The sequence below is a fragment of the Amblyomma mixtum genome, chromosome 1 (assembly GCF_055824585.1).
Source record: "Amblyomma mixtum isolate Tamu chromosome 1, ASM5582458v1, whole genome shotgun sequence".
Lineage (NCBI taxonomy): Eukaryota > Metazoa > Arthropoda > Arachnida > Ixodida > Ixodidae > Amblyomma > Amblyomma mixtum.
Window position 1 is genome coordinate 62562111 of NC_143012.1, and position 14205 is coordinate 62576315.

General features: G+C 49.9%; 1 pseudogene; it reads left to right on the top strand.

Annotated features, from left to right (window-relative positions):
* Positions 1-10280: 10280 nt before the first annotated feature.
* Positions 10281-12046, top strand: LOC149366484 (uncharacterized; annotated as a pseudogene).
* Positions 12047-14205: the final 2159 nt, after the last annotated feature.

Sequence of the window (14205 nt, forward strand, 5' to 3'; positions counted from 1 at the left end):
TACTACGTACGTTGGTACGGTTAATAGTTTGTTGTTTTTTTTTTGCCCCACATCGCATCTTTTTTGTATCATTGCTTCCGCAAACTACAAGTTCCCATAGTTTACATTTGTTGCGCGAAGCTCGTGTTGTGGTTGTTGCTTTCCGCATATCATTACGTGTCTTGTTCACTGCCCAGACGAAACCGAATGTGTTGCACGAACATTCAACGATCTGCTGAGAAATATGCCTGAAATGTCGCGCTCGGTGCCATATTTATGCGCTTGAGAAAATCGCCGGGAGCGAGAATATATGGCGACAACGCGTAAACGTTTTGTTTACACATTCATGCTCCTTTACGAAGGGATGAACTATATTGAATTTCGTCTATATTTCCCATACTGACTGGCTGTCGCTGGCTGCCAAAGCGGGGAACGAATGCGGAATACGTTGTGGCTTTTTCTTCATCTTGTATGTACAGTATTCCTGTATTTCTGCGTGTATGCGAGAGGTCATGTGGACGCAGTTACGACAGAATGAGGCCTGCGATACTTTGTAACCTTGGGGCATCATGCAGTGTTGTTATCGCCACGGATGTGACTCAATGTCTTTTGTACTGAGGACTCATGCAGGGACTGTTCACGACCGATAGATATTAGCAGGAACTCTCTCATCATTGCAGGTTTTATTTCATATATATGCTGAACGTTGGCATCTTTGTGTGCACTTTAGCTCTCGGTGTCCAAAAAGGTCTTTATTTCAGCGGCTTTTCTTAGAAAATGCAAGATATACAGTATCAACATAGACAAGCCTATTGTGTATTTCATCGCGTTATTTGCCTGCACCAAATGTACCGCCCAATTGTGGTCGCCCTCCATACACAATACAGCCAACAATATCTCCCAATATTGGGAAAGTGGTCGGGTGGAGTTTTTTCCTGATCCCAAACCATTTCAGCGAGTGGCAGCACAGTTAAGCGCTTTTGCCGGCAAAAGGCTGCTCCAAGACTGAGTACAGTAGTGCAATGACACACCAAAACAAGCGCAAACATACTGTGAATTCATGCATGTGCTAAGCATACGTAAAGTACTGGCTGTTTGCCGCTGTCGGACGGCACTTTTTCGTGTATTAAGGCGAAAGCCTTTAATGGCTCATACTGTCGTCCGTCCGTTAACAAAGCGTGACACACGTGTTTTGACTCTGGAACTAAAAAGAAAACCAATGGTTGCTTCAGATAGAGGAGGAAAAAATGAACCTAGAAGCCAAGTTTGATGACTAGTTAATTAAAGGCAAAAATGTCGATATTGAGTCGAAATAGCGCGGACGTCGATATAGCCACTGGAGCGGTGTGACGTCACATCCACCGGAAGTCGTAACGGCATTGTAAGGGATCAGTAGGTTTTTGCCGGTCCCAAGATGGCGTTTGCGACGATCGCCGGCTCCCGGCGTAATGTGTGAGACCTAAATGGGGAGGGAGGCAGTTTGCTTTCGTTTTGGAGGCATTGATTGATTGATTACAAACATCTTTATTTGCTCAATATTCTTGGAGCATGTGGGTGGGCCGCCTAGTCCGGTAGTCCATTGGCTGCAGCTGCTGCGCTGGCCCTCTCCACCAGCCAGTGCTGACGGTCACGATCATCGCTGAGCAGAATAGCCTCCCACTGCTCCTCCGAACGCCCGCCTTTTTTTTTCTGGGTCCCGTCGCTGCCGGAGCCCCCAGCGGGAGGCAGCAGGTGGCGCGCAAAGCAGGCAGCAGCTAGCAGCAGCCAGGGAGGGAGTGGCCGGCGCCCCCAATGACTCCCTTTGTACCCTTCGGGGAAGACACGAGGAGAGGACGCTTGTCGCAGGGTGTGTTTCGCGACTGCAACCGTACAGAAGTGCTTTAGGCTATAAAAATGTCAACACCACCATTGCATCGTACGCCGACAGCTCATCGCAGCTTGATGAAAACCAGTTGCGGCCCAATTTAGATTCGAACGCTTCGTTCGGAGGTTCCACAGCTTTTCTTTTGAAGAGAACACTGCTAGACGAAGCGGGGCCGGGCGCGTCCGGATGAATGGGACCTGTGGGCGACAGTGCAGCTGGTCTCAAGAAACGGGGGCGTGCAGAAGACGCCACCGGACAGAACGAACACAGCCACCGGTTTAATTGGGGACAGTGACGACCACTTGAGTTATGACGCCGCTCGGACCCCGGAGGACGGCTGCTGGGTCGGCAGTCCATTGTGATCCGACTCGTATCGGAAAGTGGTTCTGCGCTCCCGGGTGTTGTTCGCGACGGTCGCAGCTGGGATTGGGGCCGATAATTTCCCTAGTTCCGGGAATCGTCGAGGTCACGGGTACTGGGGAGACAGACGTACCCGTGGAAGTGTTTTGACAAAGTTGTTTTTATGTGTTTTGCTTTGTCTTTCATAGGAGAGAGAGTTTGTGTAATACAGTGGAAGTGTGGGGCGGGGCACGTAACCCAGGGGGCCAATCCGTATGTGTGCGCATTCTCGGAATGTACTATGTTTTAAGTGAAAATGATGCCCTTTACAATGTGTACATTTGAGAGAGGGTTATGTGCCTTAAGGAAATTGGAGGGCGGGCCACACGGCTAAAAACCAATCGTGTTAAGGGTCTGACACGAATGGATGCTGATGAATATGGGCCGGGCCCATGTGTCTTTAAAGCGGGGTCCCGGAGCTCGGGAAAGGGTTCTGGGCTACGGAGATAGATGTAACGCATCTTCGGCTATGCCGAGTAGGGGCCTCCACTAATGTTAGCCAATTCCATGTTGTTGTGCTCACTGCTCAACTTGTATAAATATGTAAACTATTGTACATAATGTTCCAGTATATATCCCCCTGCAAAGTCCTCTGTTGTTGCCGAGTATCGTCCCCTATAGACCTTCAGCCTTCAAGTCATCAAAAGCCGTCTCCGACGGGGCATTTCAGGTGCAAAGGAAGAAAAGGGGGTAAAGAGCCTTGTGTGAAACAATTACTGGCATAGTGAAAATTGTCACAGAATGGTCGCAAAAACGTCGGATTTGTGTCAAATTAGATGGAAAATTTTGTAATTAAGCGTAATTAACACTTAAGATCCCCGAAACATGTATAATTTGGGTATCGATATTGCCACGGGAACAGTGGGACGTCACATCCACCGGAAGTCGTCACGGCATAGTGCCCTCGGCTTTCGCCTCTCAGCACTTTAGTTTCCAAAGTGTCCTCGCAATTTTCTTTTATGTATAAAGCTGAGGAAGATTAAGTAAAACGTGTTGTCGGGCTAGTTGGTTCAATACTTCAGACATGGCAGTTGCGCGAAACACATACACACAAGACAGGCCCTTTGCAGAATGCGCCGTCGGAGTTGTCTACGAAATACCACTGACGTGTGGAAAAACGTACGTAGGCCAGACTGGACGCTGCTTGAACGATCGCGCACGGGAACATGGGTTATCGCTAACAACGGGGGAGGGATCAAATTTGGAAAAGCATTGCCTGTCCTGCAGTCACTGTCGGCCACGGCTTAATGAGATTAGAGTTCTGGGCAAAAGTCGAGATTCAATTGCTCGTGAAGTGATGGAAGCGTATTTCATAAAGAAAAGAGGACAAGCATGTATCAGTGATTCTTCGGTTGCATTGTACAATAGTGAGGTAGCCTTTCTCGATAAGACGATGTAAGTTCAGACCTTGGTATGCTACTGATTGCCACATGATGTACAATTTCGATTCGCATGCTCAAAGTGCATTCTATTTTCTTCCTTTAAATATGTGCCTTGTATTTTGAATAAAATCAGTTGTAATTGCGCTCGTCCCGTAACCTGTCTTGTGTGTGTGTGTTTCGCGCAACTGCCATGTCTGAAGAACTGAGGAAGATGTGGATGTGATCCGGTTGAAAAAATAAAGGGAGGCGTGTTACTCCGTGCTTGTTTTGTGGCCGAGTGGTCTCGGGCAGGTTCATTGTGTCAAAGCGTCGTGAGCAGTGAGAGCGCATTCAAACAGGCTGATGGCAAATTAGCATGCAATACGCCTGTACGCAAAGTATTTTCGCTCACAAATAATGCACTACTTTTCGATCGCGGATGTATCCGACAGCGTTATTCAAGAGCCTTCGACAGCGTTATTCACAAGGTTATTCAGAGGATTTGTAGGGCATACTGACCACATTGGATGTAGAAGATGGAGTAATCAGTATTTTTAAGAAATCTATAAAAGGAACAAACTGCTTATAAAATGGGGAAGAAAATTTATCACAGCCGTTAGAGATACAGCGGGGGCTTACGCAAGGATGTCCTCTGTCACCTTTGTTGTTCATGTTGTACCTACACGTGCTAGAGACCAAACTAGAGAAGAGCGGACTAGGCTTCAACCTTTCTTTTTTCAAGCAAGGCGGATTAATTAAACAGTCATCACCGGGACTTACAGCCGCCGCGGTGGCTCAGTGGCTATGGTGCTCGGCTGCTGACCCAAAAGACGCGGGTTCGATCCCGGCCGCGGCGGCTAGAATTTCTTTGGAGGAGAAATTCTAGAGGCCCGTGTACTGTGCGATGTCAGTGCACGTTAAAGAACCCCAGCTGGTCGAAATTTCCGGAGCCCTCCACTACGGCGCCTCTCATAGCCTAAGTCGCTTTGGGACGTTAAACCCCATAAACCAAACCAAACCAATCACCGGGACTTACGTATACGCGGATGATATAGTGCTAACGGCTGACAAGAAGAGAGATTTGCAGTTGATATTTACGGTACAGAGGGAGACGGATTAGGTTCCAAGTTTAGTAAGGAAAAATCTGCAGTCGTGGTGGCATTTAATGATGAGGGCGGCGAGCATAGAACACGGGAGATAACGCTAGAGGTAGCGGATAAGTATCTTGAGGTGTGGATAAATCGAGGTGCTGAGTATATGACACAGTATGAAAAAAAAATTGGGGGGGGGCACTTTGACTGTCTAAAGTGCGTAGAGGCGAAAGCGTTTTCCGCACCACTTTGCCTCTGTGGCACTGGTGACGTCACCACTGGATGACGTCACACATAATTAATGTATAATTTTTAAGTAATGACAAATTACTAATGGCTAATTACTGATTAATGACTAAATACTAATTAACTGCTAATGAATGACGCTTAAGCTTGGCCTTTAGGAGTGGAACGCGACAGCGTGTTGTAGCGCTGCCATGGACTCCATGGAACGCCACCATTCGTTCGGCGCGATGCCTTGCCCTTTGAACGCAACGTTTTGTAAGGAAAGGAAATCGCAGTAGTTCCCTGTCATCTCAGTGGACACCTGAACAGCACCTGCAGGAAAGGAAGAAATGGGAGTGAAAGACCATAATGAAGAAAATGAAAATTGTATTTGAGGAAAGGAGATTACGCAGTAACTGTCTCAGATATCTCGATGGACACCCGTCATCTAGGCGCTGGATGTAACACTGGACGAACGGGAGAATTTATTTATTTATTTATTTAGAACATACTGCAGGCCTACAGTAGGCCCAAGCAGGAGGGGCGAATACATAATATATGCAAAAAAAAACAGGTTTAGCAAAATTGAAAAAATGTTAAATACAAGTTGTAACACAAAATACAGCAATAAATACAAGGCTCAGATGCAAAATACAAAAAGTAAACGTAGAAATAAATGGCTCTCAAATTAAAAGCTGTGAAGAAATGAGCCATTAAAGCCTTTCGCCTAAGTTAAAGCTATAAGGAATGCAGCTGTCATGAAAAAAATAAGTTTGACTTGGTTTGGTTGATTTGGGTTTAACGTCCCGAAGCAACTCAGGCTATGAGGGACGCCGTAGTGAAGGACTCCGGAAATTTCGACCACATGGGGTTCTTTAACGTGCACTGACATCGCACAGTACACGGGCCTCTAGAATTTCGCCCGCCGCGGCCGGGATCGAACCCGCGTCTTTCGGGTCAGCAGCCGAGCGCCTTAGGGCCTGGGACAGTGGATTCCTTAGTCGCGCTTTATGGTGGTGGAAAACGTTTATTCGTTCTTTATTACAATATTTTTTGTGGCTTCAGATGGAGTCTTCCTTCTCATCATCAGGGTCGGTTCCCCTAGTCCAGGGCTCCGCTGAGGGTAGCGTATTCGCCAACTGCAGCCTGTACAGCCACAAGGCTTGAAATCACGGTGAATTGATCACGGTGACTGAAGATTGTCACTACGCCTTACCTAAAAGGGATAATAAATCCTCTTAAACGGCGTTATATGCCACTAAGCATCACGATTTGCGACCTAAAAGGGAAAGAATTGAAAAAAATTGAAATTAAAAAAAACAATAAAACTACAGTACAGAGAGCGGAGTCGAACGGCCGACCTTCCATACGCAAAACGAGCCTCTAATGCACTGCGCCATAGCAGCGATGTCAAGCTGTCGTTCTGAATGAATATTTATAACCAGCCTTAATGTGGCTGCTACCTGCCGGTGGGCGGCGCTGTCATCGCTGGCTGTACCGGCTGCATTTGGCGAACACGCGTCCCGGAGGCTCATGACGCTGGCAGCCCGGCATGTGGCTGTCGGCGTTCATCGTATGCCTACATTCAAGCATTCCTCACTGACCGCACAGCTGAGATACACTTCGGCCCGCTGTCTTCCCCCTCCTACACTCTTCAGAGTATCGGCACCCCCCAAGGGTCCGTCCTTTCCCCCTTTCTCTTTAACATCACCCTCATCCCCCTCGCCCGAAAATTGGCAACTATTCCCCACCTGAAGCACACTCTTTATGCCGACGATATCACCCTGTGGACCACCCACGGCAGTGACGGAGACATAGAGAACACCTTACAGGAAGCAGCCACCCTCACCCAAAATTACGCACGGACCATCGGACTGTCTTGCTCCCCAGAGAAGTCCGAACTCTTCCTCATCCGGCCTAAGAACCACCGCTGCCCCCGCTCCCCCATTGCCATTGAAATGAATGATGACCCGGTACCTGAGGTTGGAACCCTCCGTGTATTGGGCCTGCACATCCAGAACGATGGCAAAAACACCACCACCCTCAAGAAACTCAAGCAGGTTGTAGGCGCGATATCGCACCTCATCCGCAGGGTTTCGGGACGTCATAGAGGCATGAAGGAGCGCGACCTATGTCGCCTCATTCATGCCTTTGTCCTCAGCCGTGTGCTGTACACTACCCTATACTTACAACTATCCAAACATGACATAAACGCTTTGGATGCTTTGATTCGCAAGGCATTCAAGGTAGCACTTCACCTTCCCCTCAACACACCCACAGACAGATTACTAGGCCTGGGGCTCCACAATACGATCGGGGGAACTGGTGGAGGCCCACCGACAGGCCCAGTACATCAGGCTCACACAAACCTCCACAGGTCGGTATATCCTGGACACCCTCGGAATCAAAATACCGGCCAACGACCCAACCCTCCTCGCCATCCCACGATCCCTTCACCGAGAGCTCCTCATCAGGCCGCTCCCGAGGAATATGCACCCGTCCCACCATGAGCAGCGCCGCAGAGCCCGTGCGAAGGCACTCCATCGAGCGTACGGCCCCCAGCCAGACGCCGTATGGGTGGACGCTGCCTGCACGGGTGATGAAGCGACAGCAGCTGTGGTGGACTCCTCTTTATCCGCCCTCCTCACACTACCTCTCCCTCCAGACACGTCCCCAGAGGCTGCAGAGGAAGCCGCCATTGCCCTTGCTATCACCCGCACGGAAGCCCGGTGCATTTTAAGCGATTCTAAAACTGCGATTCTAAATTTTGCTCGAGGCCGAGTCCATGTCCCTGCTTTTGGCATACTGGACTCGCCCGATGCCCCCTCGCCCCTCCAAGTGGAGCTGATATGGGTGCCCGCGCACTCCAGGAATCCCGGAAACGAGGCCGCCAACCTTTTAGCCCGAGGTTCTTTAAACCGGGCTCAGGTGGCCTCTGATCGGGGATTGACGAAGGAGCGCATGCACTCATTCAGTGAGCTGACCCAGGCGCACAGAGCCTTACGCCTGCTCTACCCCCCGCCCCACCCCTCCCTAGATAACAAACACGCAACACTCTGGCGCAGACTACAGACACACACACTCCCTTCACCCCTTAACCTAGCCCATTATCATCCCTCCTTCCCCACTCCGGCATGCATTCTATGCCCAGAACCCTTCGCCTCTTCCCTCCACATCATTTCCCTCTGCCCGGCGGACGCTCCCCCGCGGGACCTAGAGAACCTCAAGACCTGGGAGGACTGGGAGACCCTGCTGCGCTCGGAGGACCCGGCCGTGCAGACCATCGCCACCGGCCGTGCTGCCAGTGTTATGGACCTTCGGAACATAAACACTTGAGTGCAGTGGGGTCGTGCGGGGACCCTGGGGCGTGCCCCGAATTCCTGCGCAAATAAAGTTTTCTCTCTCTCTCTCTCTCGCTCTCTGTGTTCATTGGGGTTGACAGCGTTTTACACTCCGATGATTTTAAGGAAAGGAAGTCGCATAACTGGCTCCCTTGGTCAGTGGACGCCTGAATCGCGCTTTTATAAGTACATGGGGTGATGAAAGAGAGAGAGAGAGAGAGAGATGTGGGCTCCGGCTCATGCAGACGGCCCCTGGGCGCCGCCTGCTAAACCGCTTACACCTCCAACACGACTGCACTCCAGAGGAGGCGGAGCGTATCCCAGTACTGTGGCGCCATATGCTCTGGGTCTCCCCGCTCCCCCGTAACATGGACGCCGACATGCACGAAAACAGACGACAAGCGCGGGCTCGGGCTCTTGAGAGACAACACGGCTCCCGACCCGGTGTATATTATGTAGACGTAGCAGGGCCATCGCCCACGGGATTTTACACGGCCGCTGTCATTCACCAGGAAATGCACGTTGATGGACTCTCTTTTCGAGCCCCAAATTCAATGCGAGCCGAGGAAGTAGCGATAGCGCTTGCTGCCGCCCACGCCAATTCGAGAATCATCATTACGGACACCCGAAAAGCATGTGATCATTACTTGGCAGGGGAGATCTCCCCATTAGCTGCTTGCATTCTAAGACGGACTGCCACTGATCTAACACCGAAAAGAATCATTTGGGCTCCTGGCCATCAGGGCTTACGAGGTAATGAGGCCGCTGACGCGGCTGCCCGAGCGCTTACTACCGGGCTCCTCATCCCAGCTCTTCTGGCTCGGAGACTAACCAGCCGCTGCTGCGATTCTGGGAAATAATAACGCATTATAGCGACAACCACCGCCTTTTCCCGGCCCCTGCAAAGGGGCTAAGTAAGACGGAGGAGCGAACTTTAAGGCGCCTGCAGACAGGTACTCTACTCTGTCCTGCAATCTTAAAGCATTACGATCCTAACACGGATGGGCGATGCCCGAACTGTGGGGAGACCTGTGATATCTTCCACATGGTGTGGGCATGTACTCAAAATCCCCACCTCCCCCCTTCCCCTACCCCTTCCAGAGAGGCATGGGAGACTGCCCTCCTCAACTGCTCCTCGCTTGAGTCCCAAAGGGCTCTGGTGAAAAGGGCGAGAGACGGGGCATTGTCATGCGGTGTCCCGGACTAGGGACGCCGACCATGTAGCGGGGCCACTCTGTGGCTCCCAAACTCTATTTCAGCAATTAAAGTTTTCACCACCACCCCCGTGCGTTAGCGCTGACAACGTTGTGGCCGACATGCGGCACTGCTGCAATAGGCCGCAGCGTTCATTGGGTGAGCAAACTCGCGATCAACCGTTAACTGCCACCTGCTATAGGGTGGCAGGATGGGTGCGCTGCCTATCCAGTGTCTGGAACGCACTCAACCTTACAGACGCCAAGTTGCTCGATACGCCATAGTTTACGCTCTCCAACCAGGTTCAGCAGTAGTTGAACCGCACCTAATTTTTTTTAGTACGTGGAATTGAGGAGAGACCTGAAGCAGCCGCCGCAGTGGCTCAGTGGTTATGGTGCTCAGCTGCTGACCCGAAAGACGCGGGTTCAATCCCGGCCGCGGCGGTCGAATTTCGATGGAGGCGAAATTCTAGAGGCCCGTGTTCTGTGCGATGTCAGTGCACGTCAAAGAACCCCAGGTGGTCGAAATTTCCGGAGCCCTTCACTACGGCGTCTCTCATAGCTTTAGTCGCTTTGGGACGTTAAACCCCATGGCCCAAACCAAAGCTTTTTTTTTTTTGAAGCCAGCTCCCCACTGCTCCCTCCCCCCTCTACTTGGCCGCTGTCGCGGCGCGCTTGCGCATGCGCAGCAGGCATTGCAGCAGACGACGCCGCTGTACCCGGCGTTGCTATTGGCTGCGCCGTCGGCCAAACACTCCCAGCAGCCCTTGCGAAATCGCGTGTTTTCCGGAACACTTTCTGGCTCCATGTTGGAAAGCAACGTTCTGGCACCGGTCTGCGTCCGCCAGTTTTGTTTGCGCTGGTCACTGCGCTAGCTCTGTGTTTATTGCCGCATCCTGAGTGCACTCCTCGACTCGACGATCTCAATTTTGTTCATCGGTTCCGTAAAGCTGCAAATTCTCGAGAACTGCTTTGACTTTGGAGGGGCCACCCTGGCGTGACAAAAGCCAGACCGACCAATGTTCGCGGGACTGAAAGAAAAAATCCATCGCTTCTTCTCGCCGTCTCGCAGCGACAGCACGCCAGAGGAGCGTCAGAGCGCATCGAAGAAGCGCAAACGTGACGGCAGCATGGATGGTGAGACCGACGATGACGACGGTGTCATTGTTGTGGCTAGTGAGAAGGACGATGACGACGGTGTCACTGTTCAGGCCAGCAACAGCCGGAAACATTTCCGCTACGACGAAGCTCGTATGCCGAGCGTTGGAAGATCGGAAAATCACGACAATTGGTTGTGGTGGGTATTCCGTAAGCCGATGCAGAACTTCTTCGTCAGTCAGGCTGTAAGCTGCCTTAGCCCGACCGCCACTGAACCTTCCTTGAAGCCTGCCTTGCCTGAAGAGCAGTCTTCAGGCCATGCGTCGAGAGAGTCGCTGCAGTCGGTGGAATGCCTGGAACAAGGTGGGCCCGGTGAGAACCAAAACGACCGCGATATGCCGGTGCGAGAAAGTGACCGTGCAGTGAAACCCGAAGAGTCGCCGGTCAAGAGCCCCGGCTCCAACTCTTCGAGCTCGACCGAGGGTAAAAAGGAGCTTTCCGTGCGCAATGGTGATTGGTGCTTCACGTCGAGCTGCATGCGACTTCAAGAAAAGCGCGAGTACCAGTTGATGCTGCGTCAGCGATGTACCGCTCCGTACCCACAGCCAAATCCTCGTCCGCAAAATTCCCCGTCCTCTTCTCTTAGTTCCACCGACACTGGCAGCACAGAAGAAAAACCCCAGTGGCCTCCGTCGGAACAGCGGTCTTCAGGCAGTACAGTGGCTTTGGATGTGCCGGCATTATCTTCACTTTTCGCGAACTCCGCTTCTGTGACAAAGCGCTCAGTGGCCTTGAAACAGCCAGCTGCATCGAGAAAGTCCTCGTTATCCACATCTTCATCATCGGCGGCGTCGCCAAAATTGCCGCAACTCCCCTCGAGTCACTTTTTCTCGCCAGTATGGATGGAAGACCTAAAAGAAAGGCTGGCACAGGCAGACCAATCAGCTCAAGCACGCATATTCTTCAAGGAGAAGATTCACAAAGAGAATAAGGCACACGTACCCCAATCCTGGGACAAAAGAGCCCTCTCTTAAGGAAATCCCAATAGAGGTCGCCAAAAAGGAAGTGTTCCCAGAGCTGACACCCGAGATGGAAGCTTCTGCGAATGACGCTCTCGAGAGGGCACCATCTGACGACATAATTGCCAGAGGCTTCACACTGACTGACATGCAAGGACGTGGAGACGTAGGTCTGAACTGGCTTAATGACGCAGTTATCAACTTCTACATGAACATGCTCATGGGGCGCAGCCGCACGCACTCAGCCCTGCCATCGGTCAATGCTTTCAACACCTTCTTTTACCCAAAGCTGCGTGCCAGTGGCTGCAGTGCTCAGCCATTTGCGACTCCGTCGACGCTTGAAGCTGAAACATTTTTTCCGCACCACTCTTCAAACTTTTGACATATGTGACGATGTCAGGTGATGTGGCCTTGCCTTCAGTTTCCGTATTTAGTTCTTGTGATAAAATTTTGTGATAAAATTTTATTGTGATATTGTTATAAAATTGTTGTGATATTCTGATAAAATTGTTGTGATAAAATTTATTGTGATAAAATTGCACTGTGTATTCGTGCGCACAGTCCTTTGTTTTCTGTTCTATTCAAGAAAGCTTGCCTCGTCTCACTTCTGACAATGAAAACCTTGCCCGATAATTTTCACTCCCTTTGAGCGTGTAAGAGCTCCATTTTCGGTGAACAGAACTGCTTTGGAATTAAAAAGGAGTAATCCATTAAGGTCAACTGCAACAATTTTTCTTCAGTGTTCCAGTATGTTGCCGATGTGTGCACCACGGCATTTCAGCTGAGCTTTGAGAAATAAACTCTGCGACGTGCAGCATTAGCATGAGCAGCTTTTTCGATTGCAACTTGCTACCGTCGGACTTATTTCTTCCTGTTTAAGTATCTTGCTTTGCTGTTGGTTCGTGGCATTTAAATGTGCGCTAAAGAAGTCAACTGTACGAAATGGCAATGCAGTTGAAAATACTGTTCCTTTGTTACCAGGACAATCCAAGGAACTTGCTTTTTACTGCTGTTTAGTGCCACACTTAAAGGTGCACTGAAGAGGATTCTGAACTTGTCTTTCTGCCGCGGGAACTCAATCTACACGTTCCTAGCATTCTTAGAAACTGCGACTTATTGCCCTGTGTGGCCGATTTCCCTAATTAAATCGAATTAACGTCCGGCTCCCGCCTTTATTTTTTTAATTCTCCCTCGTACAGTGGGCGGAGTCGACCAACGCGTGAAGTGCCTTTCAGCCAGCTCCGTGGAGGCTTTGCTTTCGCTTTTTGTTTTTTAAATTTCCATGAATAAATAGTTTCATTCGCAGATAATATAGCCGCAAAACAAGCCCGCAGAAATAAAAATACGCGCGGACTATTTGCTACTACGGACTACTACATATTACTCCACCGATAACAGAGCGGCAGGCCGCCACGGGACTGGGTGAAAGGCACTGCACGCGTTAGTCGACTCCGCCCACCGTACGAGAAAGAATTAAAAAAAAAAAGGCGGGAGCCAGACGTTAATTTGATTTAATTACGGAAATCGGCCACACAGGGCAATAACTCGCAGTTTCTAAGAAAGCTCGGAACGTGTAGATCGAGTTCCCGCGACAAAAAGACAAGTTCAGATTCCTCTTCAGTGCACCTTTAATAGAAAATGCATTGCAGTCTCTGTTGTACAACAGAACTGCAGAACACATTAAATGGTACTGAATGGCTCCATACAACCTTTGCACGTAAGAAGAAAAAAAAGCCGACAGATGCACATAGTTGGGCATGCTGGAAGAGTGGTTTGGAATCATTGTGCCCTAAGTACATTATATAAGCACACCTGATTACAATAACAATGTATCTGTTAACGGAACAAGCCCCTGATATGCTATTATGCAAGATTGGTAGTTTCTTAAGCTGCTTGTGTTTTAAGTATTGATTTTTAGCGTTTAGACATGTAGTCGGATGAAAGTGCTCGGTTACTTATTGTGGCAGGCAGAATCCGAAGTGTGAAGGGTTATCGAGTGACCCAAGGGACGTTGCGCCGCTCAAATTTCACTTTCGGAAAAATTTCAACAGGAAAAATCAGCATTTTCAGCTGTTGCTCTTGCATCATGCTCTGCAGTAATTTAGACCATAGTGCAGTTTTAGCAAATTTAATAGCTGGTTTAGTGCCACTGTTTAGTAATAAACAGGCAGCTAGCACAGATGGAATCATGCCCGCAGAGGAAGGGAATGGTGTGTAGGGTGGTGTTTCGAATGACCTGTGAGAAGAGCTGAACTACAAGCAGTGACAGCGCAGGTATATGACAGTTCATGAAGCCATGACAAACTGTTAAAAAGGAATGTGGTGCGATTTGTGCAGTAATGGCACGATTTTGTAGATCCTTGTAGAAGAGTTCCTTTTCGTGATGGCATGCTAGGTTACTATATTATTATGTAATCATCATCATCAGCCTGATTACGCCCACTGCAGGGCAAAGGCCTCTCCCATGTCTCTCCAGTTAACCCTGTCCTTTGCCAGTTGCGGCCACCATATCCCCGGAAACTTCTTAATCTCATCCGCCCACCGACCTTTCTGCCGCCCACTGCCTGGAACCAGTCAGGAGGTCGTGATACATACAGCTTCCTGACTGGTCAGTCATAAAAATCGGTATTTTTAT